A 16,917-nucleotide genomic window follows, 5' to 3' on the forward strand; every position below is an offset into this window, starting at 1 on the left:
ATGACACCACAAGCTACCAGATGCGTCCCTTCAACTGCCCAGCTGACCAGCACCAACTGAACTGCTAACCAGATATTTGTGGTACCGTAATGAGCGCCTGCGGTGCTTGACTTTTGTCCCAAAAGACTCATCCTCATGGCCCCTTCCAAAACAAACTGAACTTTTAATTTCAGACTCGAGAAGATGACTCTTCAGCGGGTCTAACGTGTTTCATGATTCCAACCCGTCAACCCATCAATCATGGATGGAAGAAGCTTGTGACTTTCTTTTGGTCTAGTGGAACCAGATAGGCGCGAGTGCCGCTTTCTGCTTCTTAGTGCTATCTTCACAAAAATATTCCAGTTATTTTGGTTGAATTTAATTAGTTTTGGTGTCATTTTATGTATTAGACTATGTTCTATGTTTCTAGATTGGTTTGAGATTTTTCTTGTGTTGTTTTTTCACTTTATTATTGTTTGTGTGCTGCATACATACTTTACACATTGCCGCTAAGTTAAGCCTGACTGCTTTCGTGAAAGCTAATAGGGGGTTATGCCCTGGTTAATTTAGTGACTGTTTTTATTTCACCCTGACAAGGATTGTGTTTATTATTTGAGTAAGTCTTTCACCCCATTTTACAGCATTCCCTCTGTTTTTAGCTGAATGTTTCAAACTGATTTTCCAATACTGAATTAACATAACAGCGAATTGAGAAAATAATGTTTTTTCTCGCTATTAAATATGAAAGAATTGAATGTTTCAAGAAAGTCTACCGTTCATTAATTGTTAGCAACAGTAAAGAAATACCTAAAAAGATAAATTCAACATTTTCAGTTCTATGAAAGGTACTTAAAATTCAATCATAGACAATGTGTATGTCAAGTATGTTCAGCAATTACTTCACAATGGATTTCCTGACTTTATATCCTAGTGCAGGCATCTTTCTGTGATGTGTTCTGGAGCAAAGCCTGTTTGGTAACCTTCCATCTCCCCAAATTGAAAGACCAATTATTGTTAAACACTGGCACCTCCAAAGCCATCCAAATGCTTCAAACACTAACAGCAGATCTGAGAGAGCGCAACATTTAATGTGAGTATAACACTCAGACATGGTAGAACTCAGAGGGAGATATTTACAAGAAAATGCCAGGGCACAGTGTTAACTCAAATTTAGCAATGCCGCATGTTGACCTTTTTAAAACGCAAGGATGCATTATATTTACTAAAATACGGGGCACCCCTGTGTTTCCCCAGGCACTGGTGCTAAAAAGATGCCTAGCCAAAACATAAGGAGAAATTTATAATTTCTCCTCGTATCACCATCCTAAAACCACATTTTACCTGGCCTTAGATTCTGGCACTGCCCCAGCTTTGTAAATCTGGGGCAGAGTCAAAAAGCAATGGGTGTTGCGGTGGAACACCCACAGAAACAACCATTGCCCGCCCATTTGCTACAGCGGACTGCTGCAGAAAGGGGGATTTTTACAAGGTGGTGTTAAGTCACATTAAGTGGTTCAGCACCACCTTGTAGATATGGGGAAAGGTGCAACGCCACAGGAGCATCAGAAAAAGTGATGCTCCGGTGGCGTTAGGGACTTATAAATATGCACCTCAGTGTGCAGAGAAAAGTGTGGTATTACTTTAGTTTACCATTTTGGGCTAGTGTGGTTGCAATTTAGAGTAGTTAATGAGGAATGGCCACATATGTTTATGTCTTATGAGCCTCACCATAAGCAGAAAGTTCAATAGTAGTCGTTTGCTTATTAGACCTGAGTCATAAATTAGTAAATACACACAGTGTTGATTTCCATAGGTGCATTTTGTTACTGTACCTGGTCGTTATCCTTCGGATTGTAGTCATACGGGCATTCTTCTGGATAAGAAATAGGGGCCCTGCACAATTTTAATATTCTTTTTTTTCCCGGTTGAAGAAATCTACACCCACCACCACTTAAATGATCTGATGTGTTTAAATGACATTTACAGTCTAAATGAACACGTGTCCTAACATTTTATTTAAACATTAGGATAACTTGAACAGGACATGTCATGTTTAACACTGTGGGAAATACAGATGCCTGGTGATTTTTTCCCCACTTATTGACCTACAAATAACAACAGATGAGAACAAGGGTACTTTCACAAATTTCACATACGTTTGAAAAGATTTTATCGCAAAGTTTACGCACAGTTTTGTAGTTCAACATAGTTCTAATGGCACATATATTTACCCTGGTTCTTTTCTTTTTTCTTTTTTTGTCCTCATCTTACCAAGCTTTTCTATGCGGATCTTACAAAGCCTTTTTAACACTCTGAGGGCCTCCTGGCTTTACCGCAATCACCTTGGTCTCCGACCAAACCCCTTAGCTTAGGGTAGCTTGATGTAATCATTAGACCAATTCTATTAACCGGAGACTACGTCCCCAACAAATAAGAGGATACCAGACATTAGATGGCTTGTCTGCAGCACTTTCGTACTCCAAACGAGCCATACTAAATGAGGCCCTGAGCCAGTTCTCCCTTGTTGGTGGTTGGGGGTCTTTCCATTTCTTGCAGATCTCTCTCCGGGCCAAGAGAACCAAGTATAGCAAGAGGCCTCTCTGTAGTGGAGTGACTATATGACTTGTTTAGCCCATCATCTCCAAAGAACACGAATGACAAATTAATGCTAATGTTGATCTTAAAAATATCTTGAAGTGAATCTCCGACCTCTTTCCAGAAGTTCTTCAAAACCGGACATTCAATTACTGGGTTGAATCCGTTGGGTTACTCTGTTGCCATTATTTCTGTTTCTGAGAGTGCACTGTCAAATAATAATTGCTTTTGACGATCTGTTAGAAGTTGATATAATGAGGTTGTGGTATGGCCACAGTTTTGGAGATGTCCAACACCGGAACCTTCTGAGGTTGCTGAAGGGTCCTGATGGTGATTCTTAACATGAGAAGCTAGAAGCAATTTTTGCTTTTTCGAATTCTTTTTAATGCAGCTTTCACATCCTGGTTCCGCAAGCTATAGATCAGAGGGTCGAGCATGGGGATGATGATGGTGTAAAAGACAGATAAGACTTTGTCAGTTTCATCTGAACCTCTGTTGCTGGGGCGCAGATACATATTGAGGCCGGTGCCATAAAAGAGAACCACACAGAGGAGGTGGGATGAACAGGTGGAGAATGCTCTGCGCCTCCCTGCGGATGAATGGATACTAAGGATGGTGATGGCAATATTGGTGTAGGATACTCCGAAAGGTATCACATAAAAAAATCCAAAAATTGCTATTGTTGAGTATACTATGATCTCATTAAGGGAAGTATCCAGGCAGGAGAGCTTAAACAATGGGAAAATATCACAAAAGTAGTGAGAAATGTACTGCCTACAAAAATAGAGCCTAAATGTTATAAATGTATACATCACTCCATATATCACACCCCCTGCATAGGGTACAGCTGCAAGCTGGTTACAAAATTGATCTGTCATTAGAATTGCATAATGTAATGGTTTACAAATCGCGGCATAGCGGTCAAATGCCATGACCGAAATGAGGAGGGGCTCAGCAACAACTAGGCTGATGTAGAAAAATAGCTGAGTGGCACATCCACTCATGGATATTACATTCTTCTCAACTAAGAAGCTCATCAGCAACTTGGGAGTGATGTTTGAGGAGTAACAAAGGTCCACAAAGGAAAGGTTACTGATAAAGAAGTACATGGGTGAGTGAAGATGAACATCGCTCCAATACAGAAAGATTATTCCGATATTGTCCACCACGGTGATGACGTAGACCAGCAGGAAGAAGAAAAAGAGAGGAATCTGCATTTTAGGGTCAGCGGTGAGTCCCGCAAGGATGAACCTCATCACAGTGGTCTGGTTTCCAACTTCCATGTCATTGGTAAATAAAACCTGCTGGGATACACTACGTCATATATATTATCAATTTGTGATAATTTCTAAAATAAGGCACACTTTTCTATATGAATTATGAGGTTTATTATAGCAAGTGATAAAAATCAATATATTACAATCCAATATTTGCATTTACAAAAAAAATTAACTCAGATAGGACAAGTACTATTACTAGGAACATGAACTCACCTCAATGTAGAAACTCAAAGCACCAGAAAACCCGGGTCTAATGAGAGAACTGAATTGTAATTAGAATTCTAGAAAAAACTACATACATTTAGGACAGACGTACAGGTTGTAACTCTCTCCACATTGTGGGTATTCATGAGATGATGTCCATTGCCTTACTGAATAGTGGTAATCAATGACAAAATTGAGGCATCCATGGGATGATGCCGAATTGTCTATCTCTGGTAAAAACAAGGCCATATATAATTGTGTAATTCATGGAAACGTGTGGGCATCCTTGGGATTATGACCATTGCCCAGCATGGTAAAATAATGGATTTGAGATGATGGCAGCTTGTGGATATCAATGGAATGATGCTCATTCTCGTCCTGGTAACATGCTGGCCTTGACACAAGGGTAGAAGTCTGTGGATGTCCATTGCCTACCTGTGGTAAAATGCTGCTGCTTGCATAGTTCCTTGTTAGAAAATCACTACTATCATTTCACTTTCAACATTACTTTATATTCCACTGGCATTTTTACTTTACCTTATATGTTTCTTGCGCCTTCTGTGAGCTCTCGAATTGTTTTACTTACAGGTAAATGTGAGAATATGTATGAAATAGACATTTACACCTTGCCATTTATGTCAGGCACACATCTCAATGGTTGTTTTCACATTGTCCCATTTGTTTAGCACAATCAGATATTGAAGTTTTCACATTGCTCTTTTTGTGATGCACAAATGACCTTACTATTCCATATTTTCCTTCAGCTCTACTTTGAACATGTCTTAGTCCTCTGTGTGGCCTGTCAGTAAAGGACATATTATCCCTTATTGGGCTTGCAGCTTTCACACAAGTGCTCAAATAACAGCTTTACTTTCTGGCCTCTGCTCACCCATTTTCAGTGAGAGAGGAAGCCATGAAGATCAACAGCCATTATTTGGAACCACAGTCTATAATTATGTGGTAAAGAAAGACTGTGTGCTTAGTGCACAGATCCCCTCTAGTCCGAGGCATACAAACATGACAACACTACATATCTCACAACATTCATTCAAGCTTTGGCTGGGTTTCACTGGGCATATTTGTTTTGCACTCTGTCAGCAGCTCTTGCACTGCATCAGCAAACAGGCTTTTGCAAAGCCAGGTGTTCTCCCAGATCGAATTCCAACAACTCGGAGCCCTCCATTGTCACAAGCTCCAGGTCATTGGTTAAAGAGAATAACATGTCACTGCTAAAACATATCAGTATCTGTCAGAGGGAATGATTCACAAAGGTATGTGTAATACTACACCTATGTGAGTGATTTGCTATTCACTATTCCTAATTGTAGTTATTCACCATTTCTGAGTGTAGATTTACACCTATGTATACCACTACCATATATCCACACTGCCTACAACACAATTTGTATTTATTACTATCCGTAACTTTCCACCTGCAGGTGGAGATCAGAAAATAGCAGCTATCGTAGTAGGCCTCCTCACTATCTTACTGACAGCTTCCCAAGGCTTGGAAAAAAGCATATATCTTTCCATTGATAACAAATCTTCTCTGGTCCCCAATGAGGCCAAAAGCTATTGTCCCATCTCACGTCTTCCAATGACAGCTAAAATCTTGGAAAGACATCTAAATTATGAATTCTCAATTATCTTAGGCACAAATTGTGCATTGCACGGAACACAATATGGATTCAGGAGAAACCAACATACTGAATCAGTACTTATAGTCACTACTGATGAAGTTAGATCAATTGTGGAGTATGGAGGAAAGGCTGCAGTGATCCTGTTCGACCTATACGCAGCCTTTGACACAGTAAGTCACACGGTGCTAGTGGCCTGACTCAAAGCCATGGGCATTGGGGGTTCAGCCCTCAAGCTCTTGCACTCATTTATCTCAGACTGAGAACAATCCATCTCTTTGATGAATTTACAGTGGAACCTTTTTAACTGCTGTGTGGTGTTCCTCAGGGTTCCTCCTTGAGTCCCACCCTTTTTAATATTTTTGTTGTTCCTTTGGCTTGTTGATTTGATCCTTTGGTTTTTCCACAAACTATTACGCAGATTATATAAAAATTCTGTTGTCTATTTCAACTGATGTTGATGACATTGCTCAATGTTTTAATAACTGCATGACCAAAGTAGTTCGATGGATGAGCAACGACTGTCAAATTCAGAGAAAGTGGACGTTCTTCTGTTTGGGAAAGACACTTCCTATTGGGATATATCATGCAGTGACAGCCAGTGCAGGTGAGAGCGGTGGGGCAGTGGGGAGCGCAAGGTAAGTGTATTTCCTTTTAATTTTTTTTTATTTTCCCTCATCACTGTCTGTCGATTCCCCCCGCACCATCGCTTTTACCTGCACCGTCCGTCACAGCATCTTGGTGGCCCCAACATCTAGGCCCACTCCCAGTGCCGGTTCACCAAGTTAGGAATCTGGGGTAATCTCCAAAGCTAAACCTACCTTCTCTGGAAAGATAACTAAATTCAACTCATCCTGTTTCTTCTTGTTAAAATCCCTGATGAAGGTTCACCCATTTATACCATCCGATATACCGAAATTTGTAATCATTACCTTTGGGCTTTCCAGGTTAGATCACTGTAACACTCTTTATATGGCATCCACCAACAATATCTGAATAAATTGCAAATTGCAAATTGCAAATTTTACAAAACACAGCAGCCCATGTTCTAGTAAATTCCCTAAATTTAAATCTGTCTCACTTGTCAGAATTACACTGACTTCCTTTTAGGATACGAGTAGCTTTTAAGACTTTAGTCATGGCTGGCAAAGCCCTTGACGATATATGTGCTGAGTACCTTAAGAAGAATTTCAGATGATACACTCCAATAAAATCTCTTCAATCAACCATGTCAACAAAAGTAGAAGTACCCAAAATGATTTAGACATCTTGGGATGCCAGAAGCTTTACTTTCTCAATGTGCAAGCTTCTGAATAGAATGCCTCGGCATCTAAGAGCCTAATCCAATGACAAAAACCTGGCTTTTTTATCCACATGCTTATTTAGGGCCCACATAGTGTTACTTCTAGCTGGAAATGAGCGCCAAGACGCCCCTTGGCATTCGCACACTTTAAAAACATTTAGAATTTAACTATTTGTGCAGGGTCAAGTTTACTGCTGAACCTGTGCTCCTCCAAACATTAGGTTTAATGTTTCTGTTGTATGACCAATGAGCAGTTGGTCATTGGAAAAGGCAACTTGTGCTTGGAATAAAGTGATAACTTCAGGTGGTGCAGCACCAGTTTCCCTAGCTGCCACAATTGGTTAAAACACCTCCAAAAGTTCCTGAAATCTGTCCATGCTTGGAATGTATGGGTAGAGGAGCAGAAGTTGTCCTTAATATGTAAACCTATGAATACTAGTTTTATGGTGTGCTAGATGTCACTGCCATTTACAAGTTAGATGAAGTTCAGTTCTTCTTAGGCAGGTATGCCTTGGAGAGTTGTCCGATATCTTCCATGTTAATATATTTCTTTATTGTGAATATCTTGACGCTTAAAGAGTTGACCTAATGTAAGTATTCCACTTATATACCTCTATATGTTGTGTTTATTCTGTCCATCATGGTCTTCAGCATGTCATTTCTTCATTTATGTCTCCCCTCATCCTGTTGATTGAGTGTGTAGGAAATGTTTTCTCTTTTGCTTGGGAGAGCACCTTGGTCTTATATTGAGATCTGCTTTGTGCATATAGTCGATTGTAGTTCATTTTCAGTTGTAGTCCTTTCATGGGATAATGTCTGTCCTGGAGCCCACCTGTGAGCTCAAGTATCTTATGTGCTGGTATTATGAGTGGTGTCTACATGGGGTATGTAAAGCATTCATCAGTGGAACTTTCCTATTTAGGACTGATATGTGTACTTGCGCAGGACTTTGTTTAATGTGTTTTTGCTCAACAGAAGGAAAACTGCTTTTGAACTTCAAAATCTAGTTGGTGGATTTGCTCATCTTCTCTGACTTTTGTGGTTTGGTTGATCGCGGTTGATCAGGGGCGTTGTATTCGCCAACTTCCACATACTCAATCGCTAATGACGTTAGAGCAGATTTAATAATTGAAATGCTAGCCTTCCTGTGTGGATGTTTCAGTTAGCATGACCAGTCATCACGTCGATGTCGCTAGGTCTTCGAATACCAGTAATGCTGGTTTATACAGACAAATTTAAAGCCCTGCCGCAATTATTTTCCATCAACTAGAAAATAGTTGAAATAGGATTTGTTTTGAAGTGCGACTTCCCCTTCTGTATAGAACTTGTGCTTTGAAAGAAGCCATGATGGAGACGCTCCTGTAATCTTGCAAATGGCCAAGCCTGGTGCTGATCTCAGTCCCACCCATTTATTTATTAATTTATATAAATTATCATTTAGTAGAGCAATGCCTTTCCCCTAGTATGTAGGCTAACAGATACATTATATTATTAATATTTATTCAGTCGCCTGTTTTACAAAGCACAATGTCCAAAATACTCTCTGGTTTATGGGATGTAGCTTTATTAGTTCAGTCCTCGGAAACTACCCACCTTACGCTGAGAGCATTCTCATTCACTCCTCTGAACTATAAAAAGTACCTATTCTGGGATGAGTGCCACACTTTTTGAGACTTTTATCAAGCATGTCCTTATAACGGACGGGTATTTGATTTATATTATTCATGTGCCTTCATTCTTGCCTTTAAATTGAGCAGCCCCTATGTTAGTTTGTTATTACATTCTGTACATTTTTGATATTTTGCTGCTTTCATACTTAGAATCACTGTATTGAACTGTTACTTGATTATGTACTTAAAATATTTTTTATTGCCAACGTTTTTTGTCTATTCTTCATGTCAAAACCTTTGCTTGTAAGCTATATTGATGCTGATTTAACCTGACTAACTAACTTCCTCTTGCTTTCTGTGGTGATGCTTAAATTTTAAAAACACCTTCATGGTTTTAACTTTGAATAGAGCCCTGCATTAGTTGCGGTTATTTGTCTTGGGCCCTCATTCTTTGGGACTCAGACGGCACCAATCCTGCATATCAGCCCTTTTATAAAATATTGATGGAAAGGGCCAACAGCCCCTGAGCAGCCCCTTTCATTAGAGATTGTGCATTTCATCCGTACAAATTATTATGTAAAAAAAGAATGTGGTATATGTTGAAATGAAAGAACATTTTGAGTCTATAATAGAAACAATAGAAATGATGGGGGCTATGTGACTAGTCCTAAATGAATGCCAAGAGCATTTTCATTTCTAAAATGTGAACCCCTCAGGCAACTGTTAATCAAATCGATATTACGGGTCTTAGAAACCACTTTTAACCAAAGATGTCAGCGTATCTTATCTTAGAGCCTTATTATGAGTTTGAACTGCCCACCAGATTAGGAGTTTTCTCCTCTCTAGCGGGCTGCTCTTTGGTGTTCACAAGGCGGTGCTTATGAAATAGGCACCGCAATGGGAACTTCAAAGTAAGTACCTGCATGGCATTACCACTGCAGTGCATGCCATGTAGGTACTGGTGTGTATGCAAACAGGAGGTCACATGCTGTGCCCCCCTGTCTGCATCCACATGACATGAGGCACCAGCGGGCCCCATGGTATTCGGAACTCCATGAAATGTGTGGGGGTGAGAAAACTCCTAATATGCTTTGCAGGTCGCAGCGGCCCTACCAAGCATATGCACCCTCAAGACCACCACTCCACCACCAGGGATCTCTGATCCCTGGAGGTTGCGGTTGACCCAGATCAGCCTGACCGCCCTGGTCATAATGGGGCAGTGGGAAGATTGCCACTGCAGCGCACCCGCGAATTTGGCGGTCTGTGAACCGCCAGACTCATACTAAGGCCCTTAAACAAACAGACTTATCCTAATTTACTGTTCTGAGAACCTTACATTAAACCATAAGTGTAACCAGTCTCCTGCATTATTCATCATAAAGACAATGAAAAGCATGTATTAAAGGACTATGGCTAATTAACACATACTACCATTAAACCAATCATGTGAATAACACAAATGACCAGTTGGATAAGGATAATATGTGCAAGGGCATATATTGCACATTTTTTATTTTATAACAAATGGCATTAATATAGGTGATGTCAGTGATTCACTTCTTCTAACCCACACAACACTTAAAATATGAAAAAAGTGTCAGAACCAAAGTAGTCAAAGGATAATGCCATATGTGAGACACATTACACTCTGCAGGACAAGCAATGGAAAAATGAATCAATAACTATTGTGCACAAATAAATGGAAATCGGACCATTCACCCACCTCTCTGTTAATCAAAATAATAATCTGTGTAATCTCAAATAAAACACCATGAGCTACAAATAAAACAACCTCACCTAGGTCACAGATGCATCTGACCCACAAACTGGTCTGAATACATCTTTGGTACGGCTGTGTCATTTAAATATGTGCCAATTTCCTTGTGAGACGTAATATTCGCTAAGGTACCACTGCTTCTGTGTTATCAATGTTCCCAATGGAGCCAATTAAACATGCTACAAATGATACCCTTTGGTTATGAACAAGCCTTGCAAATCATAACTCAGATTGCCATTTTTATGTCTTCCCTAGAGAAAGGTGTATGTGCCTGGCAGGAATTCATGTCCTCTCAAACACAACAAACACCACACTCCAAACACAACATGCAACATATGCATACAGAAAGGGGCTTTAGGACTCCCCATTGAGCGAATGACCCCAAAACAGCTATTTCCTTCATGATATAATTGAGACATGCTATTGTTATGATCTACACAACCCTGCCATAGAAAACCAATTATTAGAAAAAGAACGAGAGATGTTTGTGCATAGACAAGTACAGTCAAACTCATTGTCTGGACAGAGGGGCTCATTTAGGTTTCAGTGAGCAGGACACTGTGCCACAAACAGCAAGAGCACTATGTACGCTAAACTCACAGTCTGCCACTCTATTTAGAGTTAAGTGAACCATTGAATTTCCATCATTGGAGGCCCTGATGGCATAGCTGGAAGAAAACAAGCAATGGCCAGATGGACTTTGGCTGTCAGTGTGAGTCAGTTTAGACAGTCTGCCCTATTTAGGCTGGGCGTTTCATGTACTTAGAACAGTACTTAGAACACTTTCCCCATACTCTAGAAAAAAATGCTGGTAGTGTCAGGGTCAATAGGTGTGTGTTTTTCCAAAACAAACTCATGCTTTGTGGGTTTTGGTGCATTTGTATAAAGCATGACAGAAGCTCAGCAAGAGGAACCTCTGTGACAGAGGCGTCTTTGAAGGCATAGAGCTCTTCACAATGTTGGCAAAGATTGCTAACTATAGTGGGCTGCCATGCAGTGATCAGCAAGAGTTTGGAGGCTATCATCTCAGCTTGTTGGCTGGCCACCGATCATTCTTTAAATGAAGCTCAGAGTCTGACCACTCACCTGTTGGGCTCAGACCAAAGTTCCAGAAGCAACTGCTGGTGGCACTTCACAAATTTGACTATTGATAACCTAATAATCAGATCAAAGATTACAGAGGTAAAAACAGGGTATGGTACTCCAAATGAAAGATCTGTGGACAACCTAAGAACCAGGTAGGAAGCACTCAGATTGATCATTCGGGATGCATGTATTCCGAAGCAATTAGGAGCTCAAAATGTGATCTCTTCTTAAATTAGAGAACAGACTGGAGACCTATCCCTCCTAGAAGCCCCAGTGTAATACTACAGAACTTTATGGGAAGGTATATAAAAAAAAGATTGATGGGTACATATGCTGTTCCTAGATATTTCAGTTAGTGGGATGACTAAGGAACATTTTTATCTATATAATACCTTGTGATTACCATAGAACTACAAGCATGCATACTTTGTCAAGATGTCTCTGCATGGAGCCAGAGTTTCAGAACTTAAGGACTTCTGCTGTCAGTGAATGCAGACAATACAGAACTTTTCCAGGGACTAGTTGTCCCATCTTTCACCTATATTTTGCAAACCAATTAAATTTAGCCCACTGACAGCCATTATGTTAAATTTGTGGTAATCAATGATATTTCCATTGACATCCAAAAGGATACAATTTGTGTTGTGATGTGCACAGCATCAGTCATTAATGCGCACTGGGAAATAGACTGTGTTGTTAAGGGCATGAACAAGCAGAATCAGTAGAAATCTGAATTCACCTGCCACTGTTGATAGCAAGGAAAGCCTTCAATAACCTTGTTCGTAGTGCCTTAACCTCAGACTGACAATTTTTCATCAACATGAAATCCTTTTGTAATCAAAGTTGATTAAGTGCGTAAAAAACAGCACATTAAATGAAACATGTTAACACAACCATTTAAAATCATAGGTTTTACAGCAGCATCAAAATGTGAGCTATCCAATTTGGGCACACAGGCACCCTGTGCCACTACTGCTTTCATCCTCTCCCGTTTATACCACATCTAGAAGTAGAAGTAGACATTACATACCCATTTACTTTAACCATGACACTAGATCACCTTTTAAGAAGCCCAGAGATGTATCCAACCCACTGGCCAGTACAGGATTGGAGTGCCAAAAAATAAACAAAATAAAGAGAAGCTCAAATCTGTACTTGCCTGCCCCACATGTCCTGGATAGTCCTTCCATAGCAGATTTACTAGAAATTAAGGCAAAAAGACAGCTAATGAAATTATATGAGATATCTTTAGAATTATATTCCCTGATGGTACATTTCTACCTTAAAAGATAACATATATTTATGGAAAGAGGTCCTAATTATAAGCTAAATGTCTTCCCTTAATCCTACCTGATTGGTCCTGACTCACTAGAAAGGGTACAAGACTCTTTGAGGTTGGTGGATAACTAGAGGTACTAACACCATTACTATGTATAGATAGTAGACAGCTGCTTGTAAGAAAAACTCGTTGGTTTGTTTCCGTGACACAGTATGTCAACAAGCTTCCATATGGCCTGGCTTTCATACTTTGCCAATATCTCATTATTTGCTTGGAAGTTGTCTTTTATGTCTCATTACTAAAGAGGTCAATCAAAATATATGGCTGTCAGGAGAATAAGCAACTGTGTAGTCTAAAATCAAATAAAGTCACATAGATGATCAAATCATGAATGGATTTATGGCAAAACTAGACCCATATTTGAATTCCAGCCCGCTCATTTGCTGCATAGCAGAATCATTGAACGTTGTACCGCAAGCCAACCTGGAGATATAATCACAATTCAACCTATAAAGTGTAAAGTGAAATATTAGACATGATATACCTTATCCGGAACAGTGGTGCCATTCCTGCCAGTCTCCTATAAAATCATGCTAATTTAGGATAGGCTGCCTTCGGTCCCAGTGCTATCCACGCCCACATGCCTGACTATCTCAGGTAGAGGTTTTTATGTGTCAGCATACGTTAACGCACAACCTCCCTAATCCCTGTATCCCAGCGATTCACAGCTGCTTATCTCATTTTTCATGGTGGGCATTGAAGGTTACAGCTCAAATCTGTCTTATAAAGAAAGAATACAGTGGGTGAGATGCCATTAGTGGGCTCTAGCTCACAGCAGAGGTTCAAAATGTTTTAACAAATGTGTGTTTTAATGGGTGGAATTCACTTCCTTAAGGAAACCTACAAGAGACAGCATTAAATAATGCAGTCATTGTGTAATAATGCAAAAGCAATAATAATTTACCATACTATACATGAGTTGGTCAATAAGATATCCGTCAATGAGTAATCAGTAGTTACCATTTCGTCTAACCTGAACGACTGACACCAGTACAAAAAGCAGACTGTTTTTTAATTCAAACTTTTTTACATATTTTTGTTCAGCGAACATGAAATGCTTATGACAGTAATTTAATTTCACTTTATTCTAATTGTTGCATTTTCATTTTGTGGGAAATTTGTAAATGTTTTTACAATATGTCGACAAGAGACGATATTTTTTCCCAAAAGAAGCAATTATATATTACAAGTGTGGTTCACTGTATACATTGATGAATATTTGTGGGCTTTCTTGGTGAAATCCTGCCTAACCCTTCCAGAATAGTAGCCATTTCATGACCTCCTTTCTGCATTCTTGGCAACATATTGTCTACAGCTGACTCAATAGTTTCCTGTCTATGTGTCAGGATCCCTAATACCCTGTCGGCCTTCTGCACGTCCGCGGAAGGAAAATGCTTTGACACGCAGCGGTACTGCGTGAACCGCTGAAGAACTACACCTCCCATGAGCAGGAGCGGCAGGGCAGCAGACGCGCGCAGGAGCGGAAGGCTTCATAGAGCACTTCCGCCCTGGCGGCGGTGCCGATTATTCTGTGTTCGCAAGCAACGCCAGAGACGGGAGAGTCTGTTCCTGTTCCCGCTTTTGTTTGTTCCGGTGATTGCAGGCGAAAACCTTCCCACTGCGACGTAGGGACAGCGGCCATTCTCATAGTTCCGGTGAGGCGAAACCGGGAAGACATTTCCATTTGGCAGGCTCAAACCGGTACGGTAAGGGTTGGATTCCCTAAACGGCCACCCTGGGCTTGTGAAGGTCGTGGGGGAGACATACAAATGCCCTGCAAACTCAGAGGAGGTGTAAGACTCGAGGGCTCCAGGAAGTCGCTTTATTCTCTGCCTGTTATTACGTTCAGTGCACTAGGTGTCCCTCCTCGCTGGCGAGCCACATGTTTGTCGGCTCTTGCGAGTAGAAGGGATACCAGTGCCTGGTCCTAGGAAATACATTTTCTGACGCTGTCAAAAAACATGTGGGAGAGATACGAACATGATGTGGAATGAGCAAAGACTGTCTGTATGTTCAGACTGAATTGTTCGTCGATCGATGGGCGGGTCCCATTTAATCTCAATGGATGAGAGATAACTAATCATTGTGTTTTGTTGTGTTTTCTTAGCAGGGGATTGTGGGTGAGATGAGGCAATCTCATACAACCTCTGTGACGTATGATCAGAGATAAATCTGGGTAGGTCAAACAAAGAGCAAGGGTCCCATGGGGACCGGGGCTACGCAGATAAAACCTGATAATAACGCTGTTTTCTCCATCTTAGTGTTACGTGTATGTTCTGGAGTACTAAGAGGCCTTGTCTGACTGGTCTCAGGTTCTTTGGCAGAGAGCGTGATCTGCACCTAGGAGCCACACATATCCTTCTTTTTCTTTACAGGTGATTACCCTTAACACTGGCACTCACACACGGGGTCAGGGTAGAGACAGAGTGGTGGGGACACTAGGATTATAACGTTGTTGTTTTCTTGTGTCTTTTCAGGTCTCCTTCCCCGCTGTCCCCTCCCTTTCCTTCCCTCGCTCGATCGCTTCACTGATCTGCGCCTATAATAGCCCTCAGACTTGAAGCTATCGAGAGGGGGACCATATTGAGCATCGATCCGATCCCGAGGAGTCGAAGAGCACGACACTATGAGGTTTTGTGAGCACTGTAGTTGGCATGCTGGCTATGCTTTACATAAATGCTAATGGATACTGTTAGACTTGGTCTTTGCTGCAGAGTAATCCCATATGTTGCCTTTCTTTTCCTTCCCTTGCTGCACTAGTTTTTTCTGTCTTTTAGGACTCTGTGCACTTTACCCCTTCTAACCTGTGATAACGTGCTTGTGGTCTCTCTCTAAAACATGTTCAAATTGGCCTACACCTGATTGGTACATTTAATTTGACCTTGTCAGTAAATTACTTCCCATTGCAGCATAGCTCCGCCTGGCAGCTCTTGCCCCCTGAACTTTCCTGGTGCTGTGTTCGAGACACCTGATCCCTGGTGGTCCAGTGGGGTGCATCGCTGTGTTTCTGTTTTCTGCATTTTTGCTCCTCTGCTCTTTTTTCACCTTCTTTTTCATCTACCTTTTGCTTTTACTATCTATTATTGCTTTCTTTCTCTTTCTGCTAATTCTTCTCTTTTTTGCCTTTTTTCCCTTTCCGTGCCGTAGCCCTTGCTGCTCGCCCCCCGCTGCCTGACCCCCTTCAGTGCCATTTTCTGACTTCCACCTTCCTGCCTCCTGTCTACCAGCTGTCCAGCCCTCCCCAAACACTACTTAATAGCTCCCACTGAGCAGTGAAGGAGCAATCTTTCTAACCTTGTCAGTAAATTGCTTCCCTCACTGCACAGCTCTGCCTGGTAGCTGTTGCCCCTAACTCTACCAGGCCCTGTGTTTAAGGCCCCTGATCCCTGGTGTCCAAGTGGGGAGCATCTCTGCTCTGCTGCAACTCTCTTCCCTCTGTTTTCTGTGTTCTGCCTTTTTGCTCTTTTTTCACCTTCCCTTTCATCTATCTTTTGCTTTTCTTATGTATTATTGCTGTCTTTCACTTTATCCTTTTTCTCCTCTTTTTTGCCTTTGTTTTCCTTTCTGTGCCCTAGCCGCTGCTTGTGTCCAACATTCCTGCCTCCTCCAGTGCTATTTTGCCACTTCCTGCCTCCCAGCTGTCCAGCCTTCCCCAAACTCTATTAAATGGTGCTTGATTCGCAGGCATGCAGTGTGTGCAGTTAGCTGTGCGTTGCTGATGTGTCAAACGTGTGCCAAATGCAAGCTCGTCTGTGCCTGTCCATGTCTGGGCCGCACCCAGCGCCACACGCCCTGGTTCCTGGACCATCTACCACTATGACTCCCGTACCCTCCACGCCAGTCACACTGAACCACTCACCGCCTGCCACCTTGTATCACCGAACAACACCGAAGGCCCAACTGCAACTGCACCTTTGCCAGCCTACACACACCATCATTACCAATCCCATGACCCAGAGGAACTGGACCCGACCTCATCAGTTGCATTCTGCTTAGCACCTGTACCCTCAAAAGACAGGCCGTGGAGAACTGGCACCTTCTTGACTCAATCTTCCCGATGTTGTCTTCTTTACAGAAACCTGGATGAACCAGACCTCAGCTCGGACC

The sequence above is a fragment of the Triturus cristatus genome, chromosome 4_1, assembly GCF_964204655.1.
Source record: "Triturus cristatus chromosome 4_1, aTriCri1.1, whole genome shotgun sequence".
In the NCBI taxonomy this organism is placed as follows: Eukaryota; Metazoa; Chordata; class Amphibia; order Caudata; family Salamandridae; genus Triturus; species Triturus cristatus.